Here is a 16,531-nt window from a genome sequence, read left to right as displayed (position 1 = left end):
TCTGATATATGTTTGGGGTCATCACTTGCCTTGACTCTCCCATGATCTATGAATATTAAATACACGTTGTCTGTAACAATAAATTAGCTATTTGGGTTAAGAAACTAATTGTACATTTTCACCGTTCACTGAGCATACATTCAAGATAATTCATTTTAAAAATCTTTGAAACAAAATGAACATATAACATGGTCTATGCTACAAAAATACAGATGGTTTGATTTTTATTGTGTGGATAATGAGCCTGATAAGTACTTGGAATTGTATGCGTCTTTAATCCTTAAATTGAGAGGAAACATTGTAAAATCAAAAACAGTGGGTTCTTTTGAATCTGCAAATCACTTTGAAATCTTATAGCCTTACTCGGCTCTGCATTTTATTTCTAATTGACTTTTTCCCTGCATTCAGAGACTCTGTGAGAGCTACTTTGTTTATGCTTGTGTTCATCTAAACATTTCAAAAATACCCTAGAGAAAACTTAATTGTCACATTACCATGAATGAGAGGTACCATAATTCTCAGAACCCAGTTTTTTTCCTCCTTGAGATACAATTAGCCCTTCATAAAGGTCAATAAATGTGAGAAGAAATAAGCATCTTTTCTTCCAACTAAACGCACTTTTTTTGTTATCTAATTCAGCAAAGACCCAGCACATATATGCTCTTGTTATCTCAAGAAAAGATTAATAATCCTAAAATATGTAGCAGAGGGCCTTTTATGTAAGGTCCAATGCTACATAAAAGAGTGGCATTTCAAAAGTCAGAGTAAGTTGGGTTGCAGTTTCATTATGTTATTAAAAACTAATTTTCTAGTAAATAGCAAAGCTTTCGGCAGGATTTAGTGACCATGGTTTTCTGCCTCTCCGTTACATTATCTATACTGTTATTCTAAGAGTTATATTTCATCTCACTTATCTCAAAGAGCCAAAAGATACATTGTATTAGAGTGGCCTTATGTTTTTCTCAAACTTGAAATAAAAAAGGCTTATGATTAGCCCTAGGAAAAGACAGCACCATTCATGTTCAATTAGGCAGTGTTTTCATTTACCCACAAATAAAGGCTAGTATCAAGTACTATATACCAATTTGTGTTAATCAGAATATGTTAGAGCTGAAAGGACTCAGAATAGTGAGCCCAGGCCCCTTGCATTTGTAAAAGTAATAAAATTTTATATTGCATTTTCAGAAGAGGTGCTCCGTGATTCAAACACAAACTGATACATGATTAAAAAACAAATAATGTATGATGGGCAATTTCACTTCTAGGAGTTTATCATAAGGAAATAAGGATGTGAGCAAATATTTAGCTACAGTGAAAGGCACTACAACATCGTTTATCATGACACAAAATTGGAAAAAAAATCCATATATTACCATAACAGGAGACTTACACAATATAATAACATGGAGCCTTTTTAAAAATGTATTGAGAGAAGATGGCATCTCCTACAGACGGGACTGATCTGGAAGCATCTTTGCTAAGTTTTGACCATGCCTCACCAGACCTTTGGCCAGAACAGTTACCAGGTGTGCTGAATTTGCAGCTTCCTTCAAAAGTCCTATCATTAGCTCTCCACCTAAATGGATGGCTGAAATAGAACGTGATGACATCGACATGTTGAAAGAACTGAGCAGCCTCACCACAGCTAATTTGATGGAGAAGGTATGAGGCCTACAGAACCTGGCGTATCAGCTGGGCCTGGATGAGTCCAGAGAGATGACCCAGGTGGAATTCCTCAGCATTCTAGAGAAACCCCAGAAGTAGCTGCCTGTGGACAGGATGTCCAGAGGATTCTAACTATGCTCCCTTCCCAGTGTATCTGACCAAGCACACCTCACTGCTTCCTCAGGAGAGGCTGGAGGGTGTACCTCCAGGACTGACCCTCTCCCCTGCTCCTGGCACTCCATGCCCCTGAGGACTTTGGCAGCAAGAGAAGAATCTGCTCTACCCAAAGATCATTGCAGTTTTTCCGTCAGCTTCCATATTTGAACGTGCTTACCTCGGATGTTGGTAACAGCAGAGAGCATATCATCCTCAAAGGTCAAAGTCCTGCTTCCTCATTTCCAGAAGTGAGTCAGGAGCCCCAGGATCTTACAGTTGATTTGATTCTGTGATGGCAAAGTCAGTTATGCCATATTGATTGGATGGGTTCTTTTGAGTTGTACTTAACCTCTTAGGAAGTATTTATGATGCAAGGAGACCAGAGACTAACCAGATTCTGGACCAGTCCATGCAGCCTGACCTGTGAGCTCTCCAGTTTTTAGTAGGGTCCAAGAATCCCCAGCTTGAGAAACCAGTCTTCTCAGAATGTATACCTGCTTTTCCAATTCTCCAGTTCTCATGATGGTCCCATCCCCCAACCCCTTCTATTCCCTAACTCCCAGGCCCCACCATCCAGTTCTGACTCCAGGGAAGGGGATCCCTGAGTAGCAAGTTCCTCCTGGGATTTCCTTGTGTCATGAAAGCCTCATCTGTGCAAGGTTGCATTAAGTTCTGGACCTCAAGACCAATATGAAGGTGACAAAAAGGACTTTTGAGTTCTAGTTAATCTGCTACAGATTCAAGCCAGGAAGTCAGTATGACCTGAAAGATGGAAGAAGGGTATGATTTTCAGGAGTTCCTATTTCAGAAGAAACTAGAAACCCTAATTGGCCTTAGAGGAATGTGCTGTGGGGTGGTGGCAATGTTTTATCTACCTTGTGTCCTCACACAGCACCTCTCAGAGACTTCACCCATCTGACAGAATTACACACACACACGAGAGAATTTCATGACTTAAATACAACTCTCATGGAGCTCTTCACCAGTGCTAGAACCTGAAAATCTGGTTCATGGACAAAATCGACTAATACATGTTCTCTGAATTTTGTTTTACATCCCAGCCCCACAGTCCCTGATGTTTTGAGGAGTACATGGGGTTTCGTAAACTTAATAAAAAACATCCATGTGGCAGTAATCTGATGGTATTTGGACTCAAGGAAGGTTATGGTCACGTTTTTGGTCCTGAGCGTTTGTACTAGGATACAGTACTCTCCAATTTAACAGCTAGTCCATTAATCATTTTCTGACATTCATAGCTTGTTTCTCATGCTAGAATTAATGTTGGATTAAAAGGGTGGGGGGATATCAAACGTGAGACACAAAGGATGAGAAAGAAGGAAAACATTCTGCTTGGGTGCTACTTAGAAGTTTAGGTTTTTTTTTTTTTTTTTTTTTTTTTTTTAATCATCTTTTTATTGAGATATATTCACATACCACGCAGTCATACAAAACAAATTGTACTTTCGATTGTTTACAGTACCATTACATAGTTGTACATTCATCACCTAAATCAATCCCTGACACCTTCATTAGCACACACACAAAAATAACAAGAATAATAATTAGAGTGAAAAAGAGCAATTGAAGTAAAAAAGAACACTGGGTACCTTTGTCTGTTTGTTTCCTTCCCCTACTTTTCTACTCATCCATCCATAAACTAGACAAAGTGGAGTTTGGTCCTTATGGCTTTCCCAATCCCATTGTCACCCCTCATAAGCTACATTTTTATACAATTGTCTTCGAGATTCATGGGTTCTGGGTTGTAGTTTGATAGTTCCAGGTATCCACCACCAGCTACCCCAATTCTTTAGAACCTAAAAAGGGTTGTCTAAAGTGTGCGTAAGAGTGCCCACCAGAGTGATCTCCCGGCTCGTTTTGGAATCTCTCTGCCACTGAAGCTTATTTCATTTCCTTTCACATCCCCCTTTTGGTCAAGAAGATGTTCTCCGTCCCACGATGCCGGGTCTACATTCCTCCCCGGGAGTCATATTCCACGTTGCCAGGGAGATTCACTCCCCTGGGTGTCTGATCCCACGTAGGGGGGAGGGCAGTGATTTCACCTTTCAAGTTGGCTTAGCCAGAGAGAGAGGGCCACATCTGAGCAACAAAGAGGCATTCAGGAGGAGACTCTTAGGCACAAATACAGGGAGGCCTAGCCTCTTCTTTGCAGCAACCGTCTTCCCAAGGGTAAAACTTATGGTAGAGGGCTCAACCCATCAAACCACCAGTCCCCTATGTCTGTGGTCATGTTAGCAACCATGGAGGTGGGGTAGGCAAATACCCCTGCATTCTCCCCAGGCTCCTCAAGGGGGCAATAAATTTTTTTTTTTTTTTTTTTTCCTTGTTTGTCTTTTTGATTTTTTTTTTTTTTAAACTTTCCCTTCTTTTTTAAATCAACTGTATGAAAAAAAAAGTTAAAAAGAAAACAAACATACAATAAAAGAACATTTCAAAGAGACCATAACAAGGGAGTAAGAAAAAGACAACTAACCTAAGATAACTGCTTAACTTCCAACATGTTCCTACTTTACCCCAAGAAAGTTACATAATATAGCAACATTTCAGTGAACTTGTTCCTACTACATCCATCAGAAATTAACAGACCATAGTCATTTCTGGGCATCCCCAGAACGTTAAATAGCTTATCTGTTCTTCTTGGATTATTGTTCCCCCTTCCTTAATTGCTCTCTACTGCTAGTTCCCCTACATTCTACATTATAAACCATTTGTTTTACATTTTTCAAAGTTCACATTAGTGGTAGCATATAATATTTCTCTTTTTGTGCCTGGCTTATTTCGCTCAGCATTATGTCTTCAAGGTTCATCCATGTTGTCATATGTTTCACCAGATCGTTCCTTCTTACTGCCGCGTAGTATTCCATCGTGTGTATATACCACATTTTATTTATCCACTCATCTGTTGAAGGACATTTGGGTTGTTTCCATCTCTTGGCAATTGTGAATAATGCTGCTATGAACATTGGCGTGCAGATATCTGTTCGTGTCACTGCTTTCCGATCTTCCGGGTATGTGTTGTTTAACCTCCAGGTATTTGTGAATTTTCTAAGTCTCTGATGGTTATTGACATCTAATTGTATTCCATTGTGGTCAGAGAATGTGCTTTGAATAATTTCAATCTTTTTAAATTTATTGAGGCTTGTTTTATGTCCCAGCATATGATCTATTCTGGAGAAAGTTCCGTGAGCACTAGAAAAGTATGTGTATCCTGGTGATTTGGGATGTAATGTCCTGTAGATGTCTGTTAAATCTAATTCATTTATCAGATTGTTTAGGTTTTCAATTTCCTTATTGGTCTTCTGTCTGGTTGATCTATCTATAGGAGAGAGTGATGTGTTGAAGTCTCCCACAATTATTGTGGAAACATCAATTGCTTCCTTTAGTTTTGCCAATGTTTCTCTCATGTATTTTGTGGCACCTTGATTGGGTGCATAGACATTTACGATTGTTATTTCTTCTTGCTGAATTGCCCCTTTTATTAGTATGTAGTGGCCTTCTTTGTCTCTCAAAACATCCCTGCATTTGAAGTCTATTTTATCTGAGATTAATATTGCTACACCTGCTTTCTTTTGGCTGTAGCTTGCATGAAATATTTTTTTCCATCCTTTCACTTTCAGTTTCTTTGTGTCCCTGTGTCTAAGATGAGTCTCTTGTATGCAACATATTGATGGTTCATTTTTTTTGATCCATTCTGCGAATCTATATCTTTTAATTGGGGAGTTTAATCCATTTACATTCAACGTTAAAACCGTGAAGGCATTTCTTGAATCGGCCATCTTATCCTTTGGATTATGTTTGCCATATTTTTCCCTCTCTCTATTAATATCCTTTATTGTACCCATACCGAATCTCTTTAGTACTGAACCTTTCTCCAGGTCTCTCTGTCCTGTCTTTGTTTCTCTGTCTGTAGGGCTCCCTTTAGTATCTCCAGTAGGGCAGGTCTCTTGTTAGCAAATTCTCTCAGCATTTGTTTGTCTGTGAAAAATTTAAGCTCTCCCTCAAATTTGAAGGAGAGCTTTGCTGGATAAAGTATTCTTGGCTGGAAATTCCTCTCACTCAGAATTTTAAATATATCGTGCCACTGCCTTCTTGCCTCCATGGTGGCTGCTGAGTAGTCACTACTTAGTCTTATGCTGTTTCCTTTGTATGTGGTGAATTGCTTTTCTCTTGCTGCTTTCAGAACTTGCTCCTTCTCTTCTATGTTTGACAGTGTGATCAGTATATGTCTCGGAGTGGGTTTTTTTGGATTTATTCTATTTGGAGTTCGCTGAGCATGTATGATTTGTGTATTTATGTTGTTTAGAAGATTTGGGAAGTTTTCCCCAACAATTTCTTTGAATACTCTTCCTAGACCTTTACCCTTTTCTTCCCCTTCTGGGACACCAATGAGTCTTATATTTGGACGTTTCATATTATCTATCATATCCCTGAGGTCCATTTCGAGTTTTTCAATTTTTTTCCCCATTCTTTCTTTTATGCTTTCATTTTCCATTCTGTCATCTTCCAGGTCACTGATTCGTTGTTCAACTTCCTCTAGTCTTGTACTATGAGTGTCCAGAATCTTTTTAATTTGGTCAACAGTTTCTTTAATTTCCATAAGATCATCCATTTTTTTATTTAGTCTTGCAATGTCTTCTTTATGCTCTTCTAGGGTCTTCTTGATTTCCTTCATATCCCGTACTAGGGTCTCATTGTTCATCTTTAGTTCTTTGAGTAGCTGCTCTAGGTGGTGTGTCTCTTCTGGTCTTTTGATTTGGGTGCTTGGGCTTGGGTTATCCATATCGTCTGGTTTTTTCATATGCTTTATAATTTTCTGTTGTTTTTGGCCTCGTGGCATTTGCTGAACTTGATAGGGTTCTTTTAGGGTTTGTAGACCAGTTGAAGTCCTTATCTCTAATTTATCAGATCTACAGCTTCGTGGAGTACACTTTCTCTAACTAACCAGCAGGTGGCGTCCACGAGCCACCTGTTCTCCACAAGCCAGATCTCCCCTGCTTAGCCTTTTTGGTGAGTGGGGGAGTGAGTCTTTGGGGCCCAATTGGTGTACCAAGCTTGCGTGTGTAGTTGGTGTTGCCTGCCCTGTATGTGGGGCGTGTTTCTGGGCAGTCGGGGAGGGGGGGTGGCCCTAACAATCAAATCTCCCTGATGATCCTAGAGTTTTAAAGCTGCTGCAATAGTCTAATCCTTCAGTTCAGTCCTGCCACAGTTTGTCTCTGCCACTGACCCACAAGTCTTTGGTATTGGCATATGGCTCCTGAGACTTGCAAGTGGGCCCCTCTTCCAGGCTGTGCACCCCGGGTCCTCTGTTGAGGGATGACTGTGCTATGTCGCAGGTGAGTGCCGTCCCCCCAGGGCAGTTCTGGGCTGCTGGGCTGTGTTGGGAGGCTCCCAGTCTGCTCAAATGATGGCTGAATGGGGCTCTGTTAATTCACACTGCTCCCCCTTCCCAGCTCTGGGACATTCAGCTGAGGTTGCAGGGAAGGCTAATGTCCACGCCCAGTTTTGTGGTGTGTGCCTGTTATTTGAAGCACTTCCGTCACACTGGGTTGTCTGGGGCAGCTCTGGGCTATGGGGCTGGCGATGGGCAGGAGTGTTTCCTGTCCACCAGGATGGTGGCTGTGAGCGGACACCCCCCTTTTCTTGGGAAGTTGTGTTGTTTAGTGAATTTTCTCAGCCACTGGATTATTGCCTTTTGTCTCAGAGCTCTCTTAGTTCTGCTCTTGACTTGACGTGCCCAAACAGCAATTCTTTGAAGCTTTCTGTATTGGGCTTCTTAGAGTAATTGTTTTAGAAAAAGAAAAAAGGATTTAAAAAAAAAAAAAAAAAAAAAAAAAAAAAAACGGCCCTCCTCAGAGATCTAATGGGTTATTGAAATGCTAATAGACAAAGCAACCAGGGCCATTAAGGAAAGGTCCACAGGGCAGAGAGATCAGCTTTTCTTCGGGATTTGCATATGCGCCTCAAGGCCTGATCTCCGCCCTTCCCCTTTCTGTGTTCACCAGAACTCCAAAAATCCTCTGCTTTTATTTTGGAGTTTTTCGTGTTGTTTTTTTTCTATGCCTGTCTCCTCTCTGCTGGGCTGGCTGCTCTCAGAGTCTCTGGTGTCTGGTCTCAGTCTATCTATGGTTGGAGTTTGAATCAGTAGAATGAGTTTCCGTTAAGAGCAGCCACTGCAATTCTCCCTTCTCCTTCCCGGAGCTGACAGCCCCTCCTCCCCCGGGACTGAGCCTGGCAGGGAGGGGCGCGGGTCCCCTGGCCGCAAAAACTTACAGATTTCGCTGATCTCAGCAGTTCCACGTTTTCATGAGTGTTGTATGAAGTATGCCCAAAGACAGATTGCTCTGTGGTGTCCAGTCCACGCAGTTCCTGGCTTTTTACCTACTTTCCTGGAGGAGTAACAGGGCTGAGGTTGCCGCAGCCATCCCGCACCACACCTGGCTCCACCACCTCCGGCTCCAGCTTCCTCGGGCTCTCAGGCCAGAAGTTTAGGTTTTAGAGTCTTTGATTTTAAGTTAAGCTTGCTATCAACATTCCTTTATCTCACTAAATGTGGTTAGTGTGTGTGTGTGAGTGTGTGGCCAAAAAATAGTGCCATAATGTCAAATTCTTCCTTTGTTCTGTTTTTGAGAGTTGATTGCATCAGATACTTTTAAGTGCTTGGGGAAATTGAGAACTATATGGAGAAATACTGGGATATTTCCCCACACCAACCCTGTAACCTGAAGCTGTGTAGTTGATTTTCTGGTCTGCTTTGGCCTCTTTCTTCTACCGTCATCTCGTTCATCAGCACTTAATTTAAGTAGATGTTTTAGAGTTAAGATATTTATTGATTTTGTATTTGTCAACCTTAGAAATGTTAATCATGTATTTTTATATTGATAATATAAATTTTATGTACAGTGTGTGTGTATGTATTTCAGGATGTTAGAGGATTGTACTTTATATATGATGGTTTCTGTGTCTTCAAATAAACGTATCCCTTTTAAAGAAAACAAAAAAAAATATTGAAATATATAAGTACATGGTAATAGATTCCTAAGTGGAAAAAACAGGAAACCAAATTATTTGTAAACAATTATTTGTGAATAAAAATTTTAAAAAAAATCCATGGAACTACACAAACAATGAACTCTAAGTTACACCAGGGACTTTAATTAACAGTATAATTATAAAAATGTGCTGCAGTTGTAACAAATGTTCCACACCAATGCAAGGTGTTTGGTAGTAGGGTGGTATATAGAAACCCTGTATTTTATGCATGATTGATCTCTAAACCCACAACTTCTCTAATAAAGGAAAACATAACTTAAAATCTAATCTGTGCATAGGAAAAATAAAAAGACATCAAGAAAATATACCAGGAAAAAAAGAATGATTTGTATATCTGCATATCTTTAAGATATATATGTGTGTATATACATAGAAATCTTTTATGAAGGGTTAGCAGTAGTTATCTCCAAGAAATGGAATTATGATTCTTTTTTTGTTGTTTATCAGTATTCCAAAATTTTTACAATAATTGTTACCTTAACTTTTTTAGAAACATTTTTAAATAGGCATTTTGTAATCACATCTGGATTTGAATTCTGGCCCTACCTAAGAATAATTTTTACTTAACCTCTTTGAACCTCAGTTTTTTCACCTTTAAAATGAGGATAATACATCTTTCATAGGCTTGTTGTAATATAAATTAAAGTGCAAATAAATCTTGTGGCTTCTATCTAGTAGCTTCTCAATAAGTATCTGTCTCCCTTTTGGAGGGCCAATGGAATAGAAAGTTTATATGCTTTTTCTTGGTTCCTTATTTCTCTTCACAAACCTGTGGCCAATTATAGCACATAAAATTAACATTAACTATATTGTATTTTGAATATTGGAAGGTAAGAAGTGAGGTATTAGTTGTTAAATCTTCAAGTGATTCTTGTCTATACCCTAACAGTTTTGTTGATCAAACCTAGTCTGCATTGCTCTCCTACTTAATTATTTCTAAGCATCTGTTCTAAGCAGTGTTCAGTAAATGTTTTTCCTTTGTAAGAAGCATTTTTCATACTTTATATCAGCCTTCTCTTGGTTGTCACAGTCTTTTCCAGTTGATGAATGTACAAAATTTATTGTGAAGTTGTACATTCTGTTATTTGGTTGCCTGAAACAGATTATGAGGAAAAGGCATGGTTGAGGAAAGTTTAACAAATTTTAATAAGAAAACAAAATGTCTGGGACTTCAATCCCATTATATGTCTAGGTCCTTCAACAGATTTATGTACACTAAAAGCAAACAAGCTTTAAAAAGATACTTGATTAAGTCACATATTTGTAATAACTTCATTCATCTCCAATTTAATATAAATGAAAGTCTCCCTATTCTGTATTAATATTTCTACTTAGAAATATTTTGAATCAGTTTTTTAGAAATCTGAAATTGTTTATCACCATGTAACCCAAAGTAAACTTTATGAATTATGTTTATGAAGACATTGAAAATATAAGCCTTTAGTTGTAATCTCAAGGAAGAATTACAAGAATATTGGGAATTTGTGTAGGATGATGTGAAGAGAGAACTTGATAACAGATGTTTGAGGTGGGCTGTGTAAAAACTCTTTCCTAGAACAAGATGCAAGTTCACCCTTAGTGGCATTTCATGCAAATACCCAAGAGATTAGACTAATTGAAGCCATGACTTGAATTGCTGCTATCCTTGGTTTTCTAATCTGAATAAGAGAGTCAGGTTATTGGTATTGTGGATTGATCCAAGTACCATAATGTCTCATTTGTCATGATGCTTGGTTGGATATTTAACTTCCAATCACGCTGCTCATGTTTCCCAGGACTGTTTTTCTTTCTCAGGTTATTTCCCTTTTAGATGGGTCCCATCCTATGGACAATAGTATCTCTTTCATTTTACCTATTGTAAATGAAATTCTCTGCATTGGGTTTTTGGTTGTGGTTTCTTGTGGGGGTTGGTGGGGGAGGGCAGGTGTGAAATATATTCTGCGAAATATAACATAAGTGAACCACTACCCAAGTCAAGTGCACCTCATCTCCCTCCTCATATCCCTTCTCAGTCTTTACCCTTCCTTCTTCCTCAAAGGTAAGCACTACAGTTTTACCTGATTTTGAACTTTGTATAAATGGTTTCATCAAGTATATATTCATTTGTATTTTTCTTCTTTCACTCAACATTTAAAATTTCATTTTCTAAATTTGTACCTAATATATTGAAACAGTTAATTTTTTATATTAACCTTGTATTTTCCAACTTGCTATGCTTATTCTAATTGTGTCTTTTTAAAATTTTCATATACATGTAATACTGGCTGAAAAAAAAAAAAAAAAAAAATGGTATTTTCTTTCCAGTCCTTATACTTCATTTCTTTTGGTTGCTTTACTGCACTCACTTGTACCTCCAATGAAATGTTGAATAGAAGGGATATTTTTTTCTTCCAAATCTTGAATGGTAAGATTTTAACATTTCATCAAGTATGATTTCTCTAGGTTTTTTTAGAAGCACCTTATTAGTTTGAAAGAGCTTAAAATTTTTATTAAATGCTTTCTCTGAAAGGGATCTAAGTAGGATGAGCTTCTTTTTTTCCCATTGACTCAGCAGTATTTGCGCTTCCTGTACCTGCAGTCTTAAGCTCTGCTGGATTTCAGTTTCTGGTTCCCAGAAAAAGAAATTCTCCCACCAAGGGGCACAGTTGTTTCATTAAACTAGAAGGTGAGACTGCCAGCTGACCACTTTGAGCATCTAATGCTAGCAACCCACCAGAAAAAGAAGTTATTGTACTGGCTGGGACAATTGGTCCTGACTGCCACACTATGGAGACCAGGAAGACAATGTCAGGAAAACAGGCATTCCTCTGGAGTGCTTCTTACTACTTATATTGCTGTGATAAAAATTAATGGAAAATTACATTAACCAAATATATGTAGGACTGCTAATGACTCAGACCTCTTAGAAATGACCTTTTGGGTCACCTGTCATGCAGCAGACCATAACCAGCTGAGGTTTTTTGATAAGGGCAGAGGGACATGGAGTGGGTACTGGGAATAAGGAAGTTCTAAATACCAGCAATGATGACATGTCCATGTACAGAAACAAGTACTACAATTGTTATAAATGTTTCATCCCAACTTCAAGACAAATACAGTTAAAGTTGGTGAAGGTGGTTACCAAGTTGACAGTGGATGGACTGGGGTAGTTTTATACTATGTCCACGTGATTAACTTGATTATTTCCCAGAATCTTCATCCTTTAAAGGCTCAAGGTTAGGCTTGGTCAAAAGAGAAATATGCATGAGATATTGAAAGCAGAAATGAAGCAGCTGTTACTTTCTGAGGTTGCCATGATTAGATGTGAGAGAAAGATGCAAAGGGGCCAGTACATGCCAGCTTGTTTTCACTCTGCCCTGGGTACAGCTTCTCTCCCACAGCACCCCAGGTTTACCACCAGACATGGAGGCAATAGCTTTCCTTCACAGTCATGCTCTGGCAGCTCCCCACTTTCTTTTTCAAGCTCCAGCTTACTGTAGTGCTTCAGAACACCTGACTGGTGAATTCTCACGCTGTCTAGCTTCCCCTTTTGTAAACTTCCTTTCCCATATTCCACAATTGTTCCATTTATTTTTATAACAAATCCCTTATTCCATGATACTCAAGGTGGTTCTTTCCTGATAGAATCCTGACTGATAAATACACTTGTATTCTTAAATTTTCTTCCACCTCTAGGAATTTTTTTCTGATCCCTCCAACATTTTCATTTTATTTTATTTGATATTACACATGTATTCTTCATGGGTTATACTTCAGAGAAAGGTCTCTCCATGATTTTACTCTGTTAGAAGTTTGGAGGAGTTACGTACCTTCCCGTTTCTGGGAAGAACAAGCAAAACATCAAACAGAAGATACAGAGTCAGCTTAATAAAAAAAAAGTTGGATTTAAGCAATTGGCAAGACTGTCTCGTTCCTATCCCGATTTGCATTTTCCATCCAGTCACAGGGAGAAAGCAGTAAGTTTTACAACTCTGAGGAGGGCTGCCCAGAGAAGTAACTGAGGGAGTTGAATATGCTTTATTTAAGACTGATCAGTCCAGGAGAAAAGTGGGGATGGGCTGTATCATCTGTTTCTAAACAGTAACCCCACTTCCAGGAGAACATGGTCCTGGATGTTAAGCTCTCCCAAGTTTCACCAGTCAGATGAATCACTTGTCCCAGGAGGAGCAAGCGATGAATGGCGAAGAACCCCAGAAGCGTACATTAATACAGTTCCTTCTTGAAGGGCAGGGTGGTGAAGGGGAAGGCTCCTCACTGGAAACTTAGGGACAAAGGACTCAAGTTTCCACCTTGACACTTCAGTTGCCCTTGTGTCACTGCAGCTTAAAGATTCTGCTTCTATATATTTAGTTTAATTATGGCTGCCTGGACCATTCCCTCAGTAGATCCTTGACTGATGTCTTCTATGATAACCTGCATAAACTGACTGACTTATTACCCACAACAACCCCTTTCTCCCTCTTTGCCTACATGAACTTTTTTTTTTTTTTTTAGTTTTTAATTTTCATTGAGATTGTTTACATACCATACAATTATCCAAAGATCCAAAGTGGACAATCAGTTGCCCCTGGTACCCTCATACAGCTGTGCATCCATCACTACACTTAATTTTTGTTCAATTTTTAGAAACTTTTCATTACTACAGACAAGAATTAGAAAGAAGAAGAAAAAAAAAAAGAAAAGAAAAGGAAACTTGAATCCTCTCATATCCCTAACCAACTCCCCTCCATTGTTGACTCATAGTATTGGTACAGTACATTTGTTACTGTTTATGAATGAATGTTGAAATATGACTAACTGTAGTATATAGTTTGCAATACGTTATGTATTTTCCCTATATGCCTCTCTATTATTAACTTCTAGTTATAGTGTCATACATTTGTTCTAGTTCATGAAAGAGATTTCTAACGTTTGTACAGTTAATCACGGACATTGCCCACCACAGGATTCAGTTTTATACATACCCATCTTTTGACCTCCAACTTTCCTTCTAGTGATGTACGTTACTCTGAGCTTACCCTGTCCACCACCTTCACACACCTTTCAGCACTGTTATTCTCACATCTTGCTACCGACACCTCTGTTCATTTCCAAACATTTAAGTTCATCCTAGATGAACATTCTGCTCATACTAAGCAACTGCTCCCCATTCTTTAGCCTCGTTCTATATCTTGGTACCTTATATTTCATGTCAGTTTACATATTATAATTAGTTCCTATCAGTGAGACCCTACAATATTTGTCCTTATGTGTCTGGCTTATTTCACTCAGTGTATTGCCCTCAAGTTTTGTCATCAACCCTTTTTGTTTTTTTTTTAAGATTGTTTTGTTCACATGCCATACATCCCAACCTAAGTAAACAATTGATGGTTCCCTGTATAGTCACTTATTTATGTGTTCACCACACTTACCACTATCTATATAAGGGCATCTACATTTCTTCCACAAGGCAGGAGGGAGAGTCAAAGAAGGTAGAGAGGCCAAAGAAAAAGAAAAAAGGGGAAGAAAAAAAAATGACAGCTAAGAAGCAGCAAAAGGAAAGATAACCTTAAATCAAAGTAGAATAAAGAGTCAGACAACACCACCAATATCAAGTGTCTCACACCCCTCTCCTATCCTCGCCTCTTATCTGCATTTACCTTGGTATATTGCCTTTGTTACATTAAAGGGAGCATAATACAATGATTCTGTTACTTACAGTCTCTAGTTTATGTTGATTGTATCCCTCCCCCAATGCCTCCTCATTTTAAATCCTGCAAGGTTGACATTCACTAGTTCTCCCTTGTGAAAGAGCATATTTGTACATTTTATCACAGTTGTTGAACATTCTAAATTTCACTGAGTTACACAGTCCCAGTCTTTATCTTTCTTCCTTTCTTCTGGTGTCCCACATGCTCCCAAACCTCCTCTCTCAACCATATTCATAGTTATCTTTGTTCAGTGTACATACCTTGCTGTCCCAAAAAAATTGTCTTCCAAACCTCTCACTCCTGTCTTCTATCACTCTGTAGTGCTCCCTTTAGTATTTCCTGTAGAGCAGGTGTCTTGTTCACAAAGTCTCTCATTGTCTGTTTGTTGGAAAGTATTTTGAGCTCTCCCTCATATTTGAAGGACAGTTTTGCTGGATATAGGATTCTTGGTTGGCAGTTTTTCTTTCAGTATCTTAAATATATCACACCACTTCCTTCTTGCCTCCATGGTTTCTGCTGAGAGATCCGCACATAGTCTTATTAAGCTTCCGTTGTATGTGATGGATTGCTTTTCTCTTGCTGCTTTCAGGATTCTCCCTTTGTCTTTGATGTTTGATAATCTGATTATTAAGTGTCTTGGCGTAGGCCTATTCAGATCTATTCTGTTTGGAGTACGCTGTGCCTTTTGGATCCATAATTTTGTCTTTCATAAGAGATGGGAAATTTTCATTAATTATTTCCTCTATTATTGCTTCTGCCCCCTTTCCCTTCTCTTCTTCTTCTGGGACACCAATGATACGTACATTATTGTATTTCGTTTCATCCTTAAGTTCCCGGAGACGTTGCTCATATTTTTTCACTCTTTTCTTCATCTGCTCCTTTGCATATAGGCTTTCAGGTGTTTTGTTCTCCAGTTCCTGAGTGTTTTCTTCTGCCTCTTGAGATCTGCTGTTGTGTATTTCCACTGTGTCTTTTGTCTCTTGTGTTGTGCCTTTCATTTCCATAGATTCTGCTGGTTGTTTTTCTGACCTTTCGATTTTTGCCTTATGTATGCCCAGTGTTTTCTTTATAGCCTTTATCTCTTTTGCCATATCTTCTCTAAACTTTTTGAATTAATTTAGCATCAGTTGTTTAAATTCCTGTATCTCAGTTGAAGTGTAAGTTTGTTCCTTTGACTGGGCCATAACTTCTTTTTTCCTAGTGTAGGCTATAGTTTTCTGTTGTCTAGGCATCTGATCTCCTAGGCCACCCCAATCAGGTTTTCCCAGAGGAGAACAGGCTCACGTCCCAGAAGGAGGAAATATTCAGTGTCTGGTTTCTTTGATGGTTTTTCTTAGAGGATTGATACACCCTGTGTTTTTCTGTCCAGCAGGTGCGCCTGTCAGCCTGTCAGGGCTGGTGTAAGGGGGTGTGGCCCACGGCTCTCCTCCCCCAGGCTTTGGGTTCTGGTTCCAAATGTAAGGCAGGTAGTAGTAGAGCTGGGCCCCTCCCTTTCCTCTTGGAAGCTAGGCCCCTTCCAGAGGTGCATTTGCATATAAATAGGTTCTTTGTTTCTCTGACTCAGAGTGCTGAGATTTTAAAATGGCTGAGGCTTTCTCTACTGCGAAGAGCTGCGAGCTGAAAACGGCTGAGGCTTTCACCACAGAGAGAGAAAGGAACAGAAAGCTCCCAGATTCACCCATCAGCCAGAGATAGCACCCAATCCTTTGTGCTCCCCGCCCTGAGACAGATATGTCCCCTGACTCTCCCAAGTCAGTCATCACCAAAAGCCTCTGTCTGCTTGTTGGGGAGTTTCAGTCTGTATTGAGCAGTTAACATTAAAACCCCAGTTGGAGCTGGGCTGAGGTACACTAGCTTGTTCAGAGAGTGCTGTTCTCTAGCACCGCGAGGCTTCCATGAGGGAGGGGCTCTCAGCTCTTGGCTTGGGTCTGCAGCTTTTACTTACAGATTTT

The 16,531-nt window shown here is 39.3% G+C and overlaps 1 pseudogene; it reads left to right on the top strand.

Annotated features, from left to right (window-relative positions):
• The first annotated feature begins 1,147 nt into the window (after window positions 1-1,147).
• LOC119535028 lies at window positions 1,148-8,652 on the top strand (annotated as a pseudogene).
• The last annotated feature ends 7,879 nt before the right edge of the window (window positions 8,653-16,531 follow it).

Source organism: Choloepus didactylus, chromosome 1, assembly GCF_015220235.1.
Source record: "Choloepus didactylus isolate mChoDid1 chromosome 1, mChoDid1.pri, whole genome shotgun sequence".
Taxonomy (NCBI): domain Eukaryota; kingdom Metazoa; phylum Chordata; class Mammalia; order Pilosa; family Megalonychidae; genus Choloepus; species Choloepus didactylus.
This window is presented reverse-complemented; position numbering and strand designations above follow the sequence as displayed.